The sequence below is a fragment of the Plutella xylostella genome, chromosome 14 (genome assembly GCF_932276165.1).
Source record: "Plutella xylostella chromosome 14, ilPluXylo3.1, whole genome shotgun sequence".
NCBI lineage: Eukaryota > Metazoa > Arthropoda > Insecta > Lepidoptera > Plutellidae > Plutella > Plutella xylostella.
The window spans coordinates 4,555,375-4,578,794 of NC_063994.1; the positions used below are offsets into that span (position 1 = coordinate 4,555,375).

The 23,420-nt window shown below is 36.0% G+C and overlaps 1 protein-coding gene across 3 annotated transcripts in view; it reads right to left on the bottom strand.

Annotated features, from left to right (window-relative positions):
* LOC105380022 (torso-like protein) overlaps positions 1-23,420 on the bottom strand; it is a 35,773-nt gene extending 12,353 nt beyond the window's left edge. Inside the window, exon 1 of one of the 3 annotated variants that reach the window (XM_048625382.1) lies at positions 23,078-23,420. The gene's annotated coding sequence lies outside the window, so the exon portion shown is untranslated. The remainder of the gene's footprint in view (positions 1-23,077) is intronic. The other 2 variants (XM_048625383.1, XM_011549503.3) reach the window with 2 other exon arrangements.

A 23,420-nucleotide genomic window follows, 5' to 3' on the forward strand; every position in this document is an offset into this window, starting at 1 on the left:
GGCCCCAAGCGGGATGGTAAAGGTAAAAACAAACAGTAAGACGGCAGATGGCCATAGTCTACTGACCTGACCTCGCCCCGCTTGTACCTCCGGAGGTACTCGCGCCTTGTACCAGTGACATTGCAGATTAACTCTCGCGAGGTGACTTCAATATGCAAAGTAGGATTGGGGTTAGGTAAAGAGGTTGTCTGCAAGTTTTTCATATGAAAAAATCTACTCAAGTATGAAATGATAACTGAAGCCCTACTCAACGAAAATTGGGCCAATCACAGAAGTGCAATTCATTGCATACTGAAGTTCGGCTTTGACTTTCGTATGGAATTCGATTCCAGCTATTAGAATAAAGTACAAGCTTTTAGTTCTAATTTTAATCGGCTAGCGCGGTTAGCGGATAAACTTAAAAAATAATACCTGGGTGCTTATGATGACACTCAGTTGCCCGAGCACAGGATTCGAAACCTCCGTTTACGTCGCGTATCGTCAAATGTCACTGTCAAAATGTAAGACAAATTTGTTAGTTCCAAAAGTGGCATTTGTTTTTTCCATGTTAGGTGGAATTTCACCAAACGCTAAACGTATTTAGTAGCCTGTCATAAGTCTGTCAGTTAGTACAAAATGTATTTAAAATTTGATTTAAATACGTTTAGCGTTTGGTAAAAGCGACCCTTCGTGTAGATTCGAAAATGGTATCGAATCCTATGCTCGCGCCTCAATGCAATTAAACTTATTTTGAAATTAACCCATACCTACCGTACCACGCATGATAAGAACACTTCGAAAACCCCCATTCCAAACAAATTATCTACAAGAAGCTAAACACCGCACAATGCTTAATAAAAGACTCTTTAGTAGTCTCTATCGCTGTCATACAAAGTCGTAAATAACTGAAATAACTATAGATAAATGCCCATCTATAGATAGATAAAGTTGCTTATTTCTGAAGTAGACGACTAAACATTTGCATTCTTGAACATAGCGTGTAGTTTTTACATTATCGTTTGTGAGACAAGGTAATAAAGTGGAGATTGGGCTGACACGGTGTCCGTTTGTTGTCCTGCCTTGGCTAGACTATAAATAGTGATCCGTTTCGTTCCATACGCGTGCATCTGTGTGGTAGGGATAGCAAAAAAGATGCACTAATTCATAAAATTTACTATACCTAATTACTTAATTTAAAAAAAAAATGTGCACATAAAACATCCCGTAAACTTGAATTAAGCTCGGAAGGATGAAATCTTAATTAAATAAAACCTTTACAGGTAATATAATTAATAGCCAAAGTCATAAATCATTCACCTACGAAAGCATTTACTAAAAGAAAATCGTCAAAGTTGTGTCAAAACCCTAAATAGACTCTTCGACACAAGTTTGATAGATACTTTTAAGTTTTTTTGCACACCGTACTTAAATCCAACGGATATAACGCGAGACGATTTAACTCCTAATTACTGGACCTATTACATGCAGCACTTCAAAGGGAGATAACATCTAATTTATATTTAGTATTGTGTGCGGTAAACCTGTAATAATTCAATTACTTAAGCGAATCGTAAAAAGTTAAATATTGTAATACTTAATTCGTTATTTTTAGATGATGTATCCATACAACTTTTTATTATTCTGAGCCCATACACACACAACCAGGGTTTTGTGGTTAGTACTTATACTGCAAATTGTTATTTTAATATTTTAGCTAAGCATAGCGATTGCTGCTTCGGCAGCAGTCGTTAAGCCTAGTCAGAGGCCTTCGGGCGGCTTGAAAACATCTGACAGTCGGGTTGCCCACTAACCCGACAACTCTCTCAGCTTGCACTTGCTTGTGTGTTGGGGTCCAAAAACCCGCACTAGGCCAGCGTGGTGGACTAGGCCTTAACCCTTCCTTCATTGGAAGGAGATCCGAGCCCCAGAAGTGGGGACGTAATGGGTCGTGATGATGATAGCTGTGTCTGTGTGTGTGTCTAAAAATAAGGTTTTGTTATTATTATAATGGAATAATACGCTTGCGCGTGCGCGCGCGCATGTACGAACACGGCGCGACATCCTGCCGCGGCGCGGTGGACGGGCTCGGCAGAAACTCTGTTTTAGTTTATTTTGTTTATTTATTATAAGACACAGGTTTGTTGGCATTTTTCACCGCTACAAAAGCAGGGTTATATTTTGTAGAACATCACGAATTCACGACCCATCATGTCCCCACTGCTGGGGCACGGGTCTCATCTCATTCCAATGAAGCAAGGATTTTGTACATTATTAAACCGACAGTTACTATGTTCATTTTATTGTACCTAATGCTTTTAAGAATACTAAGTGTCCCAGTCATAAGTTATTTTTATTACAGCTAGATACAGTCAGCTTAATATGTATGCTAGTATACCATTTTGTTCCCTTTCATAGGTGGAAGATTAAATTTAATGTTTAATTTATTTTTTAGTTTTATAAATGCTCGAAGCACCGTTGTGGCTGTCGTGGCTGATGTAGCAACCTTTGATTTTATGTAGTGAACGCAACGATTATGTACTTAGTTACTTACTTACTTACAATAAACATTTATATTACGGAACAATTATGCAACATAAATATAAGGAGGTAAGTACTTTTGAAAAAGTCAAAAACCTCCGCGATACAGTTGTAGCTTGTAGCCTTCCAGGCAGGATTCATTAACCTGCGCCCGCGCAGCCTGCGAGTCACGCACTTCCTGCCCGCAGAGGTTAACAACACCCAGCTCGGGCAATCCGGATTTATAAGTAATAAGACCATAAAAAATTTATAATTCTGTGTGAAAATTCGAGCAGCCATCTGAACTCAACCACAGATTAGGTACTAAACTATAGCGCATGTAGAAGGTGTAAATACTGATTGCTACTTCAACCGAGAAAAAATGTTGCAGCGACACTCTCAAGATTGGAGTTTAGACCGTAGAGACATAATAATATGCAATATGTAGGTAGGTATCTAAACTAAGTAGCTGGACATTGAAATCTAGCTTTGGGAGCTAAAAGAGACAAACAAGCACACCTAAATAGTTATACATTCTTCCGCATTTTCATTATGCATTTTAAGTAGGTACCTCGATAAGTCGATATGTCGATATTATAAGTAATATGCATATTTCTCAAAATAAAAACAATTAAGTTATTACAGGTACAGGATGATGTCAATTATTTTTACTTTATAAGGAAAATGCATTCAAATGCCTATGTAAAATACTTGCTGTTAATTATGCTCAACTACTGGACAGATAGATATGTAGGTGAATAGGTAGTTGATCTGCCCACGTGGACTGCTTGGACTCCTGATAATAAGGAAATTGAGACTGACTGGAAAGCTAAGATACATTAATGATTTAAATGGGTGTATTAATTATAATTATTCAATTATACACTGATATTTATGCTACCTGGGTAGGTATTTGTATGATATTTACATGTATTTACTTATGTATAATATGAAGGAAAAATTACAGGGATAGTTTATTGAATTAATTTTAACTGGTAAGTAATATACTTAACTACTAATATATCTAGCAAACTACAAAGTCAGTTTTTCCAAATGCATATTATTATATGGATGTAATTACTCTGAGCTATTTGATGGGTAAGCCTAATGAATGTAAGTCTACCACTGCCTCCTTAAGAAGGTACCTATTTATATAAATAAAAACGAGTAATTATATAAAAATATTATTGCATGCAAACAATCTGCTTTAGTTTTTTTATTTCAGTTTTTCACATAATTTAGCTTACCCATAAATAAAATGTGTTCATAGCCCGCTTTCCTTATCTTTGCCGAAACGGTTCCCATGGGAACTTAAAGCTCTAATAAGCAATATTTGACTTGCCTGCATCTAGAGCAGGTGTAATCTCATGCGATAACTTGGTGTAAAAACTCTTGACGCCTTCGCCTGATAAAACGTTTGGCACGTCTTGTGTAAACTAAGATCCCGAGAACAGCCAATTTTTATAATGAAAAGGAGTCACTTAAAAAAGCTAAATAAAGCATTTATTGTTTTTTGCTGAACCTACCAAACCCTTTATTATTTTATTTAAGCAAACGATTAGGTACCTATATACATAGTTTGTTGCGTATTTCTTTGTCAACGTTATTTGTTTGATCACAGTTAGAATGTGAATACGCTTACATTTTCGAAAACGATCAAAACTAGCTTTTGACCCACGGTGCATATAGTCATGTTATAAAAATCTAGAGAAGCTTTATATCCATTGAAGATATTCTCACTAACTTCCTCTAATTGGCATGAGTTAAAGGGATCAAGAAGGGCTCCAGAGGGTCAATGTTCGCAAATTGTCGATATCCTGATTATTGTTTCCACTGCAGGAGGGTTACTCTATACTGACGAAAAACGAACGAACGAGAGCTGTCGTGCAGTCGGCACGTTTGATACAAAGAGTCGTGGCTCGTGTGGCAGCGATGCGTCTAGCGAAAGTTAATAAATCGTTTTTAGGGTACTGTATTAGATTTTATAATAAGCTTCCAACAGAAGTTACTCAAATGCCAGAGAATAAGTTTAAGTGTTACATTAAAGAGAAACTCTGTAAAAAAGCTTATTATAAAATTGATGATTACTTAGAGGACGTTAATGCATGGCTGTGATAAATAGTTAGCTCTGCTCATATTGTTATAATAATTATTATTAAGCTTATAAGTATTGTATTGTATACTAACTAGTTTTAAGTCTTTTTTTTTAAAAGATGGCTCAGGAGTTTGTTGCCTCCGTTCTTCTCCTTAGACAGAAAGAGCCCCCCTTATCCGAACGGAGAGTAGTTTGTAAAAATTTACGTTCATCAGAAAATTTTATATTTTTACGATGAATAAAAACATTTTGAGTTTGAGTTTGTGCAAAAGCTTCGAAACTTAGCTTTTCGTCATATAGAGTGACCCCTCAAACGCGTGTTCGCTTGTTTGCACCATTACTCACTTGAGAAGCAAATATTTAACACTTACCGTGTTGATGTGGGAAACAGATTGTCTGACTCATGTATGTCTGCTTTTGGGTATAATTTTCGATGCTTAATTCATTAGAGCAATCTTGGAAGTTGGAAGTAGTGTCTCGAATAAAACGCACATAGGTATACTTGCATATTACATTAGAGCAATTCGGGAACTAGGACTAGGTAGTTATGTACATGTAGTAGCCTAGGTACTTCAAATAAATTAACGTCCGAATGGCGTAGCCGTTATTGGCCCTGACTACTATGCTGAAGGTCCCGGTTCGATTCCCAGCCGGATATATTTTTTGTTTAAAGATGGATTAATTGTACTCGTTTCTTGGGTGTTAATATGTATGTATCTGTGTAGATTGAAGTGGAGACTTTTCAAAATTTTCTAAGCCTTTGTGGACAGAGTTACGCCACTCTGGCCTCATCTCAGCTAGTTCCTCCCAACTGTCCGGTGATATGCCACTAGCAAGTCTCGACTTCAAGACCTGAAAGACGTGAAACGCCACTCTCGGAAGACACGCCCTAAGCCCTCCTACAACTATACATACAACAGAATGGGACAGCTCTACTGTGCTCAGTGTGACAGGGTGTTCAAGGCGAAGTTCGGACTTGCCAGCCACATAAGAGCACATAACAGAGTGTAGCATGAGTCGCTGTTGTCGGATACGACATCATCATCATCATCTGTGTAGATATATCAACTGTCCTATAGCCATATTACAGGCTCTGCCTAGTTTAGGGTCGGATGGCCGTGTGGAAGATGGTGATGATGATGATGATGATGATGTTATTTCCTGTTACGATTTTAACATTCAAGAATACCCAAAGGAACTGGGACCTACACCAGATTATTCTAGAAGAAAGTTAACGAAATAACTTGGAATCTGAAGATACATTCTAGTTTATTGACATGACCTTAATAACGGTATCTGTGTTCTTAGGAGTCAAATGTCAATAAATGTGTTATTGTAGTAAAAGGGAAATACATATTTGATAGCATGAAATTTACCTAGTTATCGTAAACTGCCTAGTTTGCAATTTGGTAACTAAAATTACCGTAAATAATATAACATACGCAGGTAATAATCTATGTATACTAAAACATCTTTCTAAGAATTAATTAATGCAATTGCAAACGCAACTCAATTTCTTTCTGCCCTTGACATTATGTAAATTTCTCACCTTAAACTTATGGAAATAGGAGTCAAGTTAAAGTTTTATTTATTTACGTAACGTTACGCTAGACAACGGAACACCTCCACTGTCATATATAATACCTACTCATCATAAAACTAAGGGTAAAATAAGGAGATTTCGGAAATTGAACCCAAGGCCCAAGCTATACAAAGTCGTTTTCTTATCAAACTATACTAACATGGAAAATAAAAGATTTGCATGGAAAATAAAAGTGTTCATATTTTAAACCTCCCATACAAAAATGCGCCTTCTCCTTTCGACCAAACTTCATTGAATCAAGTATTCATTTGGCACTTTTAAATATCGATGTTTATTTTTAAAATATCGATGATGTCCCCTTTAAAGCAAACACAGTCATCCCGCTTAATCGCGGCGTATATAAATGACCTTTACAACGGCATATTGAGGAGACGAAGCAACCATGTCGCAATACCGTGGTCATGACATTTCATCTTGTATTGTCGGCTGGAACTACGGGTGGTTTTGGTATGACAAGGTAGAGGGTAACCTACATAATCATTATTTATAGATGGGTACTCTTACGTTACGGGCATGAATAAAGCAACAACAGATTGGTAAAATAAGACAATAACTGAACGATTAAGGCGCAAATAGGTGGCTGAAGACTAGAGGTCGCATCTCAACTCAACTCTACTGGTTTAGTTAGATTAACGATATACGAACATAAGTAGAAAAACAAAGCAAATAACTTTCCGCATTTTGTTTACTGTCAAATCGTAGGCGTTATTATACGCAGAACTAGCGACATACTATTGCAGACTACAGTCCTTCAACTCCTTCATGAATTTCATACAGGTTTTTACTGTAGGCCAACTAAAACAAACAGCGTTGTGTTCGTTACAGTACACAATACAGCCTCCAAATTGCATTAAATCAAGTATAATTACAACAAGCGTCAAGATAAAACACATTAACAGCGATAGATAAAAGTTAACCTATAAAAATAATAATTCTGTTAGTCATTCACAGCTCACCTTGTCTCATTTTCGTTGAAATTGTGATTTTGAAGATTAGCACATTTTGAGAGGGGCCTTGTTCTGAATAGCTTCGGAAACTGCATTCGGTTGCACAAGTCGTAGATAAATCCTCTAAAGGATTCCAAGATTTATTTATGTTATAAACCGCCTTTTAATTCATTAAGACGTTGATGGTCTATTCGTTTGAGAATATACAAAAGTTTTATGAAGTTGGCGGTAAGATAACAAGGAATGTGCCTTTATGATATTTGTAAATACATTAAAATTATTATAGGTTAATTAATTAAAAGTACTAGCTTTTCCACCCGAGCTTCTTGTTTCTCGTGGGAAGTCTGGGAAAGTAACCTAAGAGGCAGATTTTTTTTCTCATAAAAAGCTCCATTCGTTTATTTGTATCAATACAAACAAACAATAAAATCTGTCTTTCTTTTATAAAATTATGAAAGTATTTACTTTTTAAACAAATGATGTCATAAGGTTCTTCCTATATTTTACAAAGTATAGTTTATATGGATAGGTACTTGCAAAGAAACCAATAGTGACGTTGCGACCCATCATCTGCAACACATACAACCTCAAGTCGTCGGCGGCCTAATGCCACCTTAAAACAACCTGCCCCATTTATCTATTGTCATAGTTTAATAATGTTATCTAACATTAGGAACTGGTTCAAGTGCGTCCGCCGGTGACCTTGGTTGAGTTAGTATCGGAACATGGACGACGACCGGACGTGACAGACTGGCTTTGTTTATATAAACAATTGCAACAAGTGCAAGGCTAGACGGCCTAGTTTACATTTGTTTAAATTTTATGTTCTTAAATTTTCGGCGGTTGTAAGTTGTATCGGGCTATATTGCCCGATGTACGTAAAATAGCGTACCTACTCTGGGGCAATATCGCCAAGTCAAAATAACATTTACGAAGTAATTAGGTAGATCGCGCAGTTAACTATGTCGGACACTGCTGGCAAAAGTGCAGAAATGCATACAAGATAATAAAATAATAATAAAAAAAAATTAAAAAACCGACTTCAAAAAACCAATACGAATCATTCAAGCCTAAACACGAAGTAGTATACCGTTGAGGAGTTCCCCTGACTGCCTTCCGTTTCCATCATCAGATCAGCTCAAGGTCACCATCATATTTTTTTGTTATAAGAACTATATTTACGTTCTTAATTTCATTAGAATCGGTTAATATGTGCCCAAAATGGAAATTCATACCCTGTTTTTACCCTTTTACCCACCCTTGGGGGTGAGATAAAATTCTGAAAAACAATGGGACCGCCTACGCCTGGGAGCTCAACCCAATACAACAAAAGAATAATTTCCAAAATCGGTTCATAAACGACGGAGTAATCGGTGAACATACAAAAAAAAAATATCCCGACGAATTGAGAACCTCCTCCTTTTTTGAAGTCGGTTAAAAATAATACATTGCCTCTTCGTAAAATGTTATTTTGTAGACTTGATAAGGCATAAGCTAGGCATGTAGGTATTAGATGGGTACATGTAAGGTATTTCTTGCCTATCCAATTACAGTAAAATTATTCCACTATAGCAACAACCATTCCCACGCTTCGTGTGAGCGGATCTCTTTTATTTCTTTCAATTAATAGTAAATAAATACCTTAATTTTTCATTTATTTAATAGATTAATAGATAATGATATAAGTACTTCAATATGTGTAAAAGTACTTATACTAAACTATCTATATATTTTACAAATAAAAAAGATAATAATATAAAATACTTATAATAACATCCTGGCCTGGAAATATTCTACCCTTAATAAACAGGAGTTTATCAAAGGTAGAATATTTCTTTTAGTTCGCTGCCGTCGCCCGGGATGGTTCCGAGGAGGTTGGCAGCGTTCCCTCTCTGTATAGATAATTATTTTGAGGTAACTAAGTATTTTGTTTAACTAAATTAGGTACCTAATTACCGTTAAATGTGTTTTTATTACTGGTGCAAAGCCAGTGATAACCAAATATTACTGTTAGTCAAAATATGTAGACCAGTTACTTTGCGTTAACATTTTTTGTGTATGCATTTCGTATATACTTAATTTGAATGGAGAGCGAGTGCAGGTTCCTCTAGCCAACTTGTGTAGCTTTGTGTGAGCTATGTTTCATTAAAATAAGTGCAGCTGTTTAAAAATGATCAGCTATTATCGAGGGATTTGGTTTCAATAGAAAACTGCGATATGCCAGTTTTGCGATTTCCACTTAGTACCCATATAAAATGTAGTTGGTATAGTTAATATTAATATTTTATTTGATAAACGTAGTAATAAGTAACATCTACGACAGTTAATCTGCGTCGATGTAGGTAATACATAAAATAATGTACATACATACATAGAAGGTATTTTTAAATATCAGCTAGTCTATATTGCTTTAGAATGGAAATGCTGAGAAGCCCTGTGCAGTTCGATCTGTGTTGCAACGGCGAAAGGACAAGAAAACGATACCATTTACGCGGGGCCCAATAATGTAAAACAGTGCTACCTTCAGTTTATTTTTATCACTTAAATGAAAAAGAACGCTAGATGCTAGATTAAGAAATATAATAAATATATAGAACGCTAGATTAAGAAATTAAATATACTATTTAGATAAATTTATCGTTTCTAAAATCGTCGAAATATAAGAGGCCCGTTTGGACAGCTACAAAATGAATGGGATGACAGTTAGTGACAAATCAAAATAATTAAAAATGTAAACAATAAGTAACTTTGGTGGATCAAAAGCTCTTTTTACTTTCGACCGTTAAATAATAAGCCAGATTAGGACTATTTTTATGTATTTCATCAAGTAAATCAAGATCTTCAAAATCAAACATCTAGTGACCTAGGTAATCTAGGCATATACTATCTACTACTATCGCTGTCTCTCCTGTCTCGGGGCACAACTAATTTTGCAACAAGTGCAACAGCACCGTGGGTAAAATGTCATTATTATTATTTATTTTGTAGCTCACCAAAGAACGGTGTAAAAACAAAACTGAACTAGATCAGTCTGACATTGCTCCATGTGGTTCACAAGGCGGCGTGTAGTTGTGTACTAATGTGCACGTTGGGAAAATGTGCTGTTTACACCTTGCGCTTGTTCTTTGTGTTTTTAATTAGAGTTATTAGACTTGCAGACATTTTTTTATGTTTTCAAGTAAATTTGTTGCTAGGTTGTTGTACTTCAGAAGACACTATTGCGTCTATAAATGAATATTTTCTCGTAAGTAATTTTATAAAAGGAGTATATGTAATTTTTCCTTCATTTAACTATACCTAGGTGTTATTACATATTCATATTGACTTATCATAATCATCATCAGCCCGTAATCGTGCACTGCTGGTCATGCACCTCTCCCAAGGACCGCCACAACACTAGGGCCAGGAAGCCCCGCCACCTGTCTAAAATGACCAGCTAGCTGGAGGGCGTCCCACGCCACGCTTTAGACATTTACATCATCATCATCATCATCATCATCAGCCAATAATCATCCACTGCTGGACATAGGCCTCTCCCAAGGAGCGCCACAACACTCGGTCTTCGGCCTTCCTCATACAACCACTACCCGCCACCCGCCTAAGGTTTTCAGTCCAGCGGGCAGGAGGGCGTCCCACGCTGCGTTTGCCTGTTCGTGGTCTCCACTCGAGAACTCGTCTACCCCAACGGTTATCGGTTCTTCGGCAGATATGACCAGCCCACTGCCACTTCAGCTTGCATATTTTGACAGCTATGTCGGTAACCTTAGTCCTCTGACGGACTAACATTTACATCGTAAAATCGTAATTTGTCCAAATTATTTCATTTAAATACATAAATATGTAACTCTTTCCTAGCAGACGGTATAGCTCGTGTATCGTGATAGGTATTCGTGATCCGACTATAGCCATTGTTACAGATTTTATTTGTGTATTGTAAATTGTCACAATGACTGATTTCAATCACGTTTTACGATCATTCATGTCCCGACAGAAAATTAAAAGTTATTGTTAATTGTCTGATCTTATCTTCGTTTAGTCGCTTATTTCGTATTTTTGCAGCCAACGATAGTCCGCTGCAGGACTATTTTGGTTTACTTATAAAATTTTAGGTCTGTCATAAAACTGACGGGAATTTCTATACCGTTAGGTTAGTATAGGCACTCAATTTATATGTGTGTAATTTAAAAGTCGTTACACTAATATGTAGGTACCTACGTACTACGTACCTATTATCTATAAGTTTAAAATTGAATACTTCAAAGGCACTTAATTGTCATACACCTAATAAAACCTCGACATCCATTTAAGGATATAGCCAAGCCAAGCCAAAATCGAGGTTACTAAATCAGTTCATTACAGGGACACGACGTAACATCGCCAAGAGGCATCGCCCGGCCATTGTAGACATTGACCGCTTTACATAATGCAATGTAACATTACATGTTACCGAAATATACTGTCACCTGTAGCTGTTACATGTTATATTTGTTTAATAAGTACAGCTTGCCACAGAGACATCTGATCACCCCCGTTTGATATTTTGACATCTACACAACACAATTGAAAAATAAACCGCTTGGCGTTTATGAAGAAATCAGCTTACACTAAGCTAAGACACTAACTGTACTACCACAAAAACCTTTAAACACTGTTTAATAAGTGTTTAAAACAAAATTTGACAGATTTTGTATTGCGTTGACAGCGCTAAACACCTGTTAAATACTGTCTAAGTTTTTGTGGTAAGGCCCTAAGCTTTTTGCTGATATGTATTGCTTCTCAAAAACACCTTAATTAAATCACTTAGGGTGAATTCGTCCAAACTTCACTTTACACGAGAATAACTATACCGGAATGGAATTTATACGCGAGTAAATATTTGGGATAAGTACATTTGCATTCTACCAAGTTAAACCATGATTAATTGAATGAACGAGGAACGAAACTGTACTGCAACTAAAATAAAAATAGCTGCGTTTTCAAATCATGCAATAGAAATGACATGCCAACTTAGTTTGAATGGATTATAATAGTATGAAATTGTTTATGTTTTAATATTTTAATCGCTGTTGTTATTCTGAGAATTTGCCTTTTAACGTACTTTTGTTTATGTTTTGACAGATGTGTTTATTTGTCATTATGATGGTTTTCTAATCAGCTGATGTGCCGCCGCCATTACAAAATTACTCTCGGATAAGCTCGTTACACGGTCAATTTTGGCGGTATAATATTTTATTCTTGGGATAAGCTACTTATCTTGTTTTCAGGTTTGGTAGAATGCAAAAACTGCTTACTCCCGAGTAACTGGTAGTTTACTCGTGAGTAAAAAGTTACTCGACGTTGGTCGAATCCGCCCTTAAGGGTGTCAGAAATTTGTGGGAGACTGTACTATACATATAAGAATTAGGAACCTTAGAAAACTGAGTTACTAACTCCTTTTTTGATACCGGTTAAAAAGTTAAAATAACAACTTACAGATACGAGTACTAATGGTTAAGGCGTATGTATGTAGGTACCTACTAAGCAGCTACATATAATAAGTAACTTTGATTAAATTTTATTTTGTAGGGGTCGTGACTCGAGCAGCAGCTCTCCGAAACTTCTTTTTTCGTCATAATATAGAGTAGAGTGACCCCCTTCTCAATGACCATCAACCATGGAAGTAATAATACAACAGGAATGCGCACTCACCAAAATGATGCAAACAAAAATAGACCTAATCAATTCATCTTAAGATTTATATTTGAAGTGAAAGAGGCCGCGAGCCGATAGAGAGGGTTACCACAGAGCCCTTCCTCTCTTTCTAACAATTGCCAGAATTTAGTTGTGTAAACTTTAGTAGATTTTGTACGAAGAGAGCTATGCAAAAAAAATATTAAATTAACTCATAGACTACTGTATATCATATCATTTTCAAAAACAAATCTGTAATAAATCATTATAAACATGTAATTTTAATGAAATATTTAGTATTTGTATGAATAATAATTTCATAAAAAATATTGGTAGTTTTTCTAAATACTTTACGACAAGACTGAAGTTGTCAAGATGACGGATGACGTTTATACTGTTGTGAGAGACGTTATGGTTAGGGTGACCATTCATTCGTACTTTTGAATCACTTTCCATTAATTAGGACCTGTTTCATTCAACTTTTTATTTTATTTTATACCTAAGTATCATTAGGTATTATTGTGGCTGTTGTCTTATAAGGCTGGTAAAGAGTTATGAGCTGTTGATTTTTTTGGTGATAGATATGAGTATTATAAGATAATTTATCAAGCTTAAAACCGGCGGAAGCACTTAGGTTGAGATTTTTGTTTTGAAATCTTATGATTTTCATCAACTAGACTATGTAAACGGAACACCCACAGAGTAAACTCGTTTAAGGTACATAGTTGCGTTTAATGTTAACCTGTTTTGACACTTTCTTGTCAACACTACACCCAACTTAATTTTATTTACTTGTATTATACTTATTATAAAAATGTGTGTTATTTGATTTCGCTCATCTTATTATTTACGTCAATCCTAACTCTCTAATTAAAACCAGTCCATGTTAGTAGAATTTGGTAAAAAGACAGATTGTTGTTGCTAGTTCAAACCTTGGGAATATCTAATTGATATGAAAAAAAAACATATCAATATTACATTGCAGTTTGCGCTGCAACAACACATCTATACAAATTTTACCTTCACCCCATTTGTTTACTCAATTGTCATATCACCAAAATACATTCGTACCTACATCGCAATCGAATTATTCGAATAATAGGTGACTTTGAGACCATCGACACCTATTCGCGACATGATAGATTAGAAGTGATGTCTCATGAATTACCTAAAATTATGGTCACCAAAAATAGAAAGAGATGGAGGGCTCCGTGCTGACTATCTCTGTCGGCTCGTTTTTTCGGTGCAGTGCGCATTCCTGTTGTATTATTACTTCCATGCCATCAACAGGCAAATTAGGTGCTTGATAGTATTGACAGGTTTACTATTACGATAACGATGTAGATGTACCAACAATAACTAAGTGCAAGTGACATAATAGGCACACAAAGATACAAATCAAAGATAACAAATGATTCAATGAACTAAGCTACGCCTACCATTGCTCTTATTTTGTAATTTATAAGAGGTAATTACATTAATTAACATAATTAATTTATCAGTTCATTGGATTGCATCTTATTGCATCGACAGTAATTTGCCATTATGAGTATAAAGTTTTATATACTAGCTGGCTTAAAAGCCGTGTAGGTATAGAAAGAGGTATTTTGATCTCAAGTCAAGATTCGGGAGTTCAACTCACGATCTATCAGCATGAGTACTTAGTGCGAGTTTTTACTCCTTTCGAGCAGTGACGAGTAAACGCGAATTGGTATGGCGCGGGAAGTTGCGTACAATACGTTACTTAGCGTTATACGCGCTGCACTAGCTCAGCGCCATACCAAATTGAGTCGATTTTCACTACTTGATCGGTTAAGAAACTACACTTAGCCCACAGAAACGTGAGGCGCACGATCCAAACAAGAATTCCCATCAATTACTTACGAGTCTTACGACTGGTAATAAAAAAACTAAATGATAGGTCATATCCAGTCCGCCGCAAGGTCAATGTTAAGCCGCACGTCATGGTAATGATGATGATCATCATCACAAACTGCAATTTGTTCCACCTATGGCGTAATGTTGTTTTATGGACGGACTTCTTAAAGGTGGGGATCCACGTTTGGTAGAGCGCAAACGGTGCTATGCTAGCATGCTTGTATCTGTGTAAAACTTCCACAGGGGTAAATACAAATATTTATAGATAAAGCATTTTGGTGCCTTAAAATAACCTTATTGCCAAAATGCGGTAAACGTGCCTAGGATAAAAGTAGGAGTATTAGTAGTAAATAGGTTTCCATTGGCCAAAAAAACGTAAAAGATTCAGAAGATATCAGATTCATCTGCTCGAATCGTCTCTGCTGAAAATGCTGGAATTTCTTGTTCCTCATACATCCCCAGTCAGAGTCATGATTCTTCGGCAGATATGACCCGCCCAAATTGCTTCATGCTTTTTAAGCATGCTAATAAGTCATAGATATTTTGATATAGTGTGCCGTCAGCTTTACGGACTACATGGTACACGACTATTAGTTAACGATTTCACGCCTGTTTTGTTTAGATTGAAAACTTGGATGGGATACTTTAATACCTACCTTTTATAAAGTTTTTTTGCCGCGTTCGTTACAATATAATTATTATGTTTTAATTTATGCTTTAACCCTTTCCGCTTTTTACCAAACCTAAGTTAACCGTGACTTTTATTAAGTGCTTATTAATGGGTAATAATTATGATTGGTGGTCATGATCTTCCGTCACGTATTCAACTACTATCTACATACAAAAACGACCTTGCAAGCTTCATATCGATGATATAATTAAGAAAAATTAGGGAAGTGATTCATTCAAATATTTACATACTTAAGTAAGTAACTACTACCTAGTAATTTAAACATAGTATAGAAGAGATAGGTAATATACCTTACCTATAGTGTAAAATCATCATAAGTTAATTAAGTTAATGTTAGCTGATAGGTAAGTAGTTAGACATTAGATGAGTTCTCTTCCGATCTATCACAAGCCTATAGGCCTAGCCTAGGCTTGTGATAGATCGGAAGAGAACTCATCATCATAAGTAAAATAAAAGAGCTTAAGTATACCTATAATAAAAAAATATTTAGACTACCTAGACGTAGGTAAGTACATAATATTAGGTAAGTATTATGTACCTACGTCTAGGCGGTCTAGTACGGGTTTTACACGTCTTGTGTCATCTGCATACATTAGATATTTACTAGTCAAAAGTTTCAGGATAATTTCCGCTACAGACGCCACTTTGAATGGTAAGTTAAACGTAATATAACATAGTTTTCGACAAACTATCAAACCTGTAAGAAGTACTTACTGATATGTATGACACAAAACACGAATATTATATGACATATCCGCAAGTTCCGACAAACAGAGCACACCACAAGGACGGCTCCTTTCACCACACAGTATCATAATATCAAATCTACATTCAATTATAACCGGAGCAAATTCTGTATGTGTGCTGTGGTGAGTAAACAAGGTTAGTGCTTATGTGGTGACACTTTACAATAAAATATGTTATTTGAAAACATTCATTTGTTTATTTACCTACATAAGTATGGTGGTAAGGTAAGTTATACATTAAGTATGCATAGTATGATAATAATGTCTATTCTGAAGGCAGAAATTTTAATTTTAACGCTGTCAAACTGTAAATTTTCCTAGCAAAATATGAGATTTCCGGAATCACTCAGTTTAAATAAAGAACTTAAGGTTTTGACAGCTCTAAAATAAAATTTTGTGCCTTCAGAATCGACATCAACCTAACCTCACCTCTGTAGCACTTTGTAGTTATATTATTATTATGTTATACTTTAATTAGTTTGAAGCAGTAAATTTTTACCAATTACGTACCTACAACCAGATAATTCAAAGCATTGGCCAACACGTGCACCTGAACCACCGGCAGTGATTAGATAGAACATACATTCCCCCCACAAGTCTCTAATTAGTTTTAGATGATACGGCGTGAAACACGTTTGTTTAGCAACACTTCGATAAAAAGTCAATGCCAGTGCGCCACGTGATTGTGTGTTTGTATCGTTCAGATTCACCGGTAATGGTATTTCCTCTGTGGTTTTGCTCATAAAGGTTGAATACTTTTAATAGGTAATTTTGTTACGATTTGTTTAATGAACGGTTCTTTCGCGTTATTGGTTTTGTCGATAAACACTGATTAAAATGTGGTATGGTATGTAAAGTTACATACTTAAATAAAAACATATAATCTAAAAAACAAATACAACGCGCAGCATGCCTAAATCAAATCAGAATTAACTAAGGAGCAACTGTGCCAAAAGCGCGCAATCCAAACGGATATTATAGCTCTAAACCCCCAGCTAAAGATGCTTCAAATGCTACAATGGAGTTTGAATGTCAGACGCCAACAAAAAGATGATGCTCAGATAAGGATCGGACTCAAAACCGCGACGAGGCAGCCGCAGGCACGATCGAATCCTAAAATACCCATAAATTATTCATGATGCAGCTCACAGCAAGCGGGGTCACACTAGCATACGAAACACGAAGGTTTGGAAGCCTTCTGCGCTTATTACGACTCTTAACTGGTTGCATTAAACGCACCGATTGAATGGCATTTCTCTTTGGTTCGTTTTGGGTCTAGCTAGAGTAGTCCGTCAGATCTGCCATGAATATTCTCAAGGTGGATTCACAGACACGTCAATGTGGCACGAAACACGAAAACAAAAGGGGAATATAATTTATTTCCATATTTATTTAAGACGCGTTGTGTCCGGCTGAGAATGGCTGAGATATAAGAATAGCACTCGCCTCTTCGTTTAAACGTGAAAATTATATAAGAGTTATCAGATTATACAGACCTTTTTATTGTACTACATTAGATCAATTAAAATATGTAGTAAAGTATGAATAAGGCAGTATACATATAGTGGAGGATAGGATGGTGGCGTGGCGCACTCTTTCCTCTGTACCACAGGGGTCCAGAAAGCCTAGCATGGGGCGCAAGACGCGCACGTCAAGACGTAACAAAAGTTAGGACAGCAACAAGCAACAAAGTATCGTTATCAATACTCCGTCAAATCAATTCAGCAGAGCCCCTGCTGCCTCTGATAATATTTTTTAAATCTATAAGTACATTAAAAACAGCTGTTAAAAATATGCTGATAATTTTTAGTTTACTCAATGAATCAATATGTTTTGACTAAGTATTTTAAATTGCAGCGATGTGAAATAATTCCTGCATACATTAGCAATAATATTAACAAAAGAGACCTATAAATACACCTAGACATTATTAATTAAGTAAAATACTAAAAGTAGGTAGGTACTTACCTACTTATTCATCTGTCGAATCCGTCGATCCGTGATGAATATAAAACAACAATTTAACCTTAAATCAAGGTTGTTCACTTTTAATAGGTAGCTTTTTGCGATTTTTCCAAACCTTCCAAAAACTGCAATTAGACAAATCTTTACTTAAGTAATTGATCTGTATAATTCTCATTCCATGCTTATTATTACAAAAAAAATAATAATTACAAAACGATAAAACGTGCTGAAGTATTCCTACGAGTGTGCTGTTTTTCTACTGAGGACGCAGTCTAAAGTAGACAAACATTAGACTAGAACTCACCTAGTGCATCTAGATCCAGCGCCAAGACGTGAAAGTCGCCGACGCCGCCGTCGTCGTAGTAAACATTGGGGTAGTTAGTGCGGCCTATATAGTGAGCTAAAACCCTTCGTTCATTAGAAGGTGACCCGTGCCCGTGCCCCAACAGTGGGGGTGATGGTTGTGATGATAGTGAGGTGCTGCACCACGACAGATGTAGCCAGAAAGCTACGGAGTACGAACATTGTTGTTCGTTGCTTAAGTACCTACCTATACTTACTTGCATTATGTTTGCGATTGTGTCATTTTCATTTAAATAGCATTTGTCATTGTATATTACTTTGGGTAGCAATAAAACGAGTGACTGTAAATTACAGTTCTAAGTGTCAAAATTAATTAATTTGGGTTATAGAATTACTAACTGAGCGACTGACTGCGAGTGACGAGAAATCAACAGAACAGCAACTTACAAACATTAATTTGAGTTACTTAAAATACAAAATGAGCAGCTTCATAATATTTGAGCGACCTAATATTTGTTTGAGTGTCAACGTTACGTCCTGCATTTTTTTCAATATTTGGCAAATGTATTTTTTATAGTGAGCAGCATTTTATCTTAAATGAAGTGTTTCGAGTACAAAAACCACTTTGCAAAATACACTAATGAGCATTGTATAATGAGCTCACATTTAAAAAATAAAAATAATATTAATATGAAATAACTATTTGAAGAAACACTATTCTATTAGTTGAGAAATTTTATTATTGAAATATAAGGGTAATTAAATAAAACAATGTACTCCGTAAAATTAAAGTAATATACATGCATTTATTTCAATCAAATGAACAAAAAATAAAATAAGACGCTTCAGTCAACTAAAAAAAACTTCTTATTAATACTAAAAAACATTGATAGGTATGAGGAGCCCTACTACAACTCACCTGACTGCAACGATTCGTCGCCCCGCCCCCATTTGAATTCGCGCGCATTTAAAAATCTGTAGTTTTCATTTAAAAAGCGTATCAAAATAAAAAACATAAGCCCTCAAATAGAATATCAGTAACCAATAATCATTAATAAAGCAGCATACAAAGCTTTGCTCAAAGTGAACTTTTTAGTAGTTCGCTAAGTATAACCTCACTTAGAAAAATCGAATCTATATCTTAATATTGAAGTTGCCCTCTTTGTATTTCCAGTCGCTCACTTAGTAATTAAGTCGCTCGGATAAAATTTTAATATCTGAAATGGATTTATCACAATCCACTTTTTGTAAGCTCGTTCTGGATTTTATTATAAATCAATATTCGTCGTCAGTTTAGTTAATTTTTCGCTGACTCAAATTCATACCGCTCAAGTTATTAAAACAGTATGTCATCATCAGTCGCAAAGTTTTTTTTTGTTCGCTCGTTTTATAATTTCCCTATTTACTTTTAGCTTCAATCTATAGTTCAAGGCTCTCAGTCCTACATCTTCAGTACAGTCTCTAACATTAAGTAGACACACGTTTGATACGAGTACAGGACGATTTATTTATATAAATTGCTACTTAGTATTATTTTGGCTATGTGTTATAATTTTTTGGGTAAGTAAGTATGTTTTTAATTTTCATGCACAATGCAGTCAATGCAATGAGGTATTTACTACAAAAGCTACATTTCCTAATCGGGTATCTTCTTGTCCTTGGTGGCCGTAATAGGATTACGAAACCAATAATGGCTAAGCCCTTTAACAGTGCTTAGGTTGAACTAAAACGCGGGTTATGTGCCTACTTTGAAGCTATCTATGTACTTAATTAAACCTCAGATGTTCTGATTGAGGGTATCCAATCCATTTTTCCATCCCTTAAAGCAAGGGGATCGGTTAGCATAAAAAGTTTTTTGTGTAAAAATGTAATGAACAAATAAATCTGTGTTATGCGATTTGAATTCAGTAAACCGTACACAATTCGGTTTACCGGACAGGTCGACCTGTGCAGGAGTTTCTGCGCAGATCGACTCGAGCCTACCGATCGACCGGCGGCGCAGGTTTACCTCCACAGGTAACCTGTGCGGTGGACCGTAAATTGTATAGGCTCCATTACTCAGATGTATTGATTGCGTAACGGATTGCTTAGACAGCGTAGCATCATGAGATGGGTGCACGAAAACCGCCTCCATGAGCGACGTATCAACTAGCCTAATAATGTACACTTGTCCAAAATTAATAATGCACATGCAGATCTTCACACTCGAATCATTAAATCGTAAGAGCCTTAAAAAAACACTTGCATTTTGCACCTTGTTGGAAAGAAATAGGAGTCAATATCATATGTTACATAATCCAAAACAACCGATCTGTCAAAGATTTCTATGCGCATTATCAATTTTGGAGCACTGTACGACGTCGTCCGGAAGTACCGTACTGCGTGTACAGTGGCGGATGCTTAGGGCCTCCGATACTCTTAATCCGCCACTGCCAGTACGGGCAGTTATCGACTGGTAACTAATCTGATGATTATAGTTTAACCACGATGACAAACGCTAAACACAATAAAAATACCATGCTTCAGATATTTATTTCATGTTAGATTAGTAGGTACTATTAGTCCCATGATTAAACTAGCAGGTGTTAACTTAGGTACATACGCAGAACACAGTAAAAATATGAATATATAGGTCTTATACATTAAAAGTGGGCAATACCCATTATCTGAATGAAAAGTCAGAGGGCAATACGTCATGTGTACATTAAAGTGTCAATTTGAGCACAATAGGAAGTGTCGGGTCAATTGGGCGCAAACGGCCAGTGATTGAGTCTTCCGTGCATCTGTTGATAGTCGGCTCTTGGTCTTATGACCCAAATCTAGATCTACCCTGTGGCACGTATTTGGGTACTCACACTAAAATGTGGATCTCCTTTATTTAAAGGGAAATACGTCCTACTAACACAATAGTCGGTAAGTACACATTTTGTGGCATAATCAAAGATTTTCATGGCCTATAGCTAAAATTGTAGTGCAAATACTTTTTCCTATCCCTTTTTATAGTATCGATAAGCCTATCGATTGGGTACATTACATGCTGGTATTGCTGGTGGCGTCGAACAATCGATTGTTCGTTCTTCAGCAACACTAATAGTAATTATAAATAGTTTCTATGTCGTAAGTCAGTGATGAAAAGTTATGAAGACTAAACAAAAGACAAAACATGAAATTTAGGCTCTTTCGCAAGCAAGAGTACCTAGGTTAGGTAGGTAGTATCTCCATTGAATGCATGCTAACTTGTCTTACCTAACCCTTGGTACCTACTTATGCACGTTTTGACACAAAAAGTGTCAACTCCGAGATCGTGTCACACGATATTTAAACGGTGAAAATATCACGAACTTTTTTTATTGTCATTAAACTTTTGTTCATCGACCGAAGCTAATTTTATGGTGATTCCGATCCTTTTGACCATCAGTTTCTCAAAATGACTTGCACTTTTTGTTATTTAATCCTAGTTGTGGGCTAATTCAATTCGATTTGATAAACTTGAACCAGTTAAACCAGTTTTCAAATCGCTTGTTTAACTGAATACAGGTTTCGTTATTGCCAAGGTAGTGTCTAGTGAACCACCGCAGTAAGAAATAATTATTCGCAAAATACCTATTGATGGTCTTCTTCTTATCTTGTTGGTGACAAACACGAAAGCTTGTGAACTTGGGCAGAGTTTGTTACCGGGATGTATTGTAGAGTTTGTCACAAATTACTTATTCAATAGGTAGTTATGATAGTCACCTCTTTCTTCCCTACTTTCGTGCAACCCATCGTTTGTTTAGTAAATAGGCTAATTAATTATTTACCAAAACTGCAAATTAAAGTTCACAGGTAGGTACTTTATATGATAAGGCGGTTAAGCAGCACTTAACACGGCTACTCTTGGGTTATGGATTTAAAGGGAAACAGATCACTGTCCATTGGTAAAAGGTAAAACAGACTAAATTTAAGTATATTTTAGTATTATTTCAGTTTCACACCTGAGAACGTTAAGTTAGCAGAACTTAAGTTTGGGGTTCTTGATTAGGACTAGAACTCGTACGGTACCTACTTACATAAATACCTATTTACTCAGGTGTTAAACTGGGCTAGTCAGTAAGATTTCGGAAACCTCACTTATTATTACCTACCTATAATGGCCAATAGACTTACACTGAGTTGCAGAAAGGATCTTTAAGTTAATGTCGGCATTAAATGTATTGTTGCCTTGCTTTGACAGTATACGGGCAGAAAGAGACAGACATAGATTACTGATTTCGACATTAGCTTAAAGTCCCTTTCTGCAACTCGGCATTAATATAATAGAAACGTTCAAACTATTGCCTTTGACATAATAACTAAACGAAGTAAGTACCTATCTAAAGTGAGATGCGTTAACATTGAACTTTGAAGGCAATTTATATTAAGCAAGTAAATATCTACATAGTAGCTACGTAACTGATCATAAATTGATTGCAAAACGTATTTTTATACCTGCATAATGTTACATGGCGAGGCCAATAAATGCTGGTCTCGAGGTCGAAAAAGTCTTTTGAGGAAAGTTAACCCGGTACGATCATAGCTTCAGATAAAAAAATAAATGATTTTCTTAACTTTATGAAAGATCATGCATTTATTTGTCCCCGGTGGGTAGTTAGTAAAGTTTCTGTCATATCATTAAGTCTAAACAATAACAAACACAAAACTTACCAGCGTTTTATTCCCATGAAAATTCAAAGTGACTGTTTTCCCAGAAGCAGCGGTTGGTTCATTGATAACATCCTTTCATAACAACAACATTGATAATAATTTTCAAATTTCACTAACAATGGAACAGTCCGGAAATTTGACTAAACGGCAAAACTTTCAAAACTGCTAAAAACACACAGGACACCAAAAATTTGAATTGGGAAGGACGTTTGCTATTATTCTTTTGTTTTCATAGATGTTTTTTTTTTATCGGCACGTCTAGGCGGCCAGTTATTTCAAAGCAGCGCGCGAACCGACTCGCAACTTGGCCGGTTACTGACCGACTGACTTGACTAGCTTACAC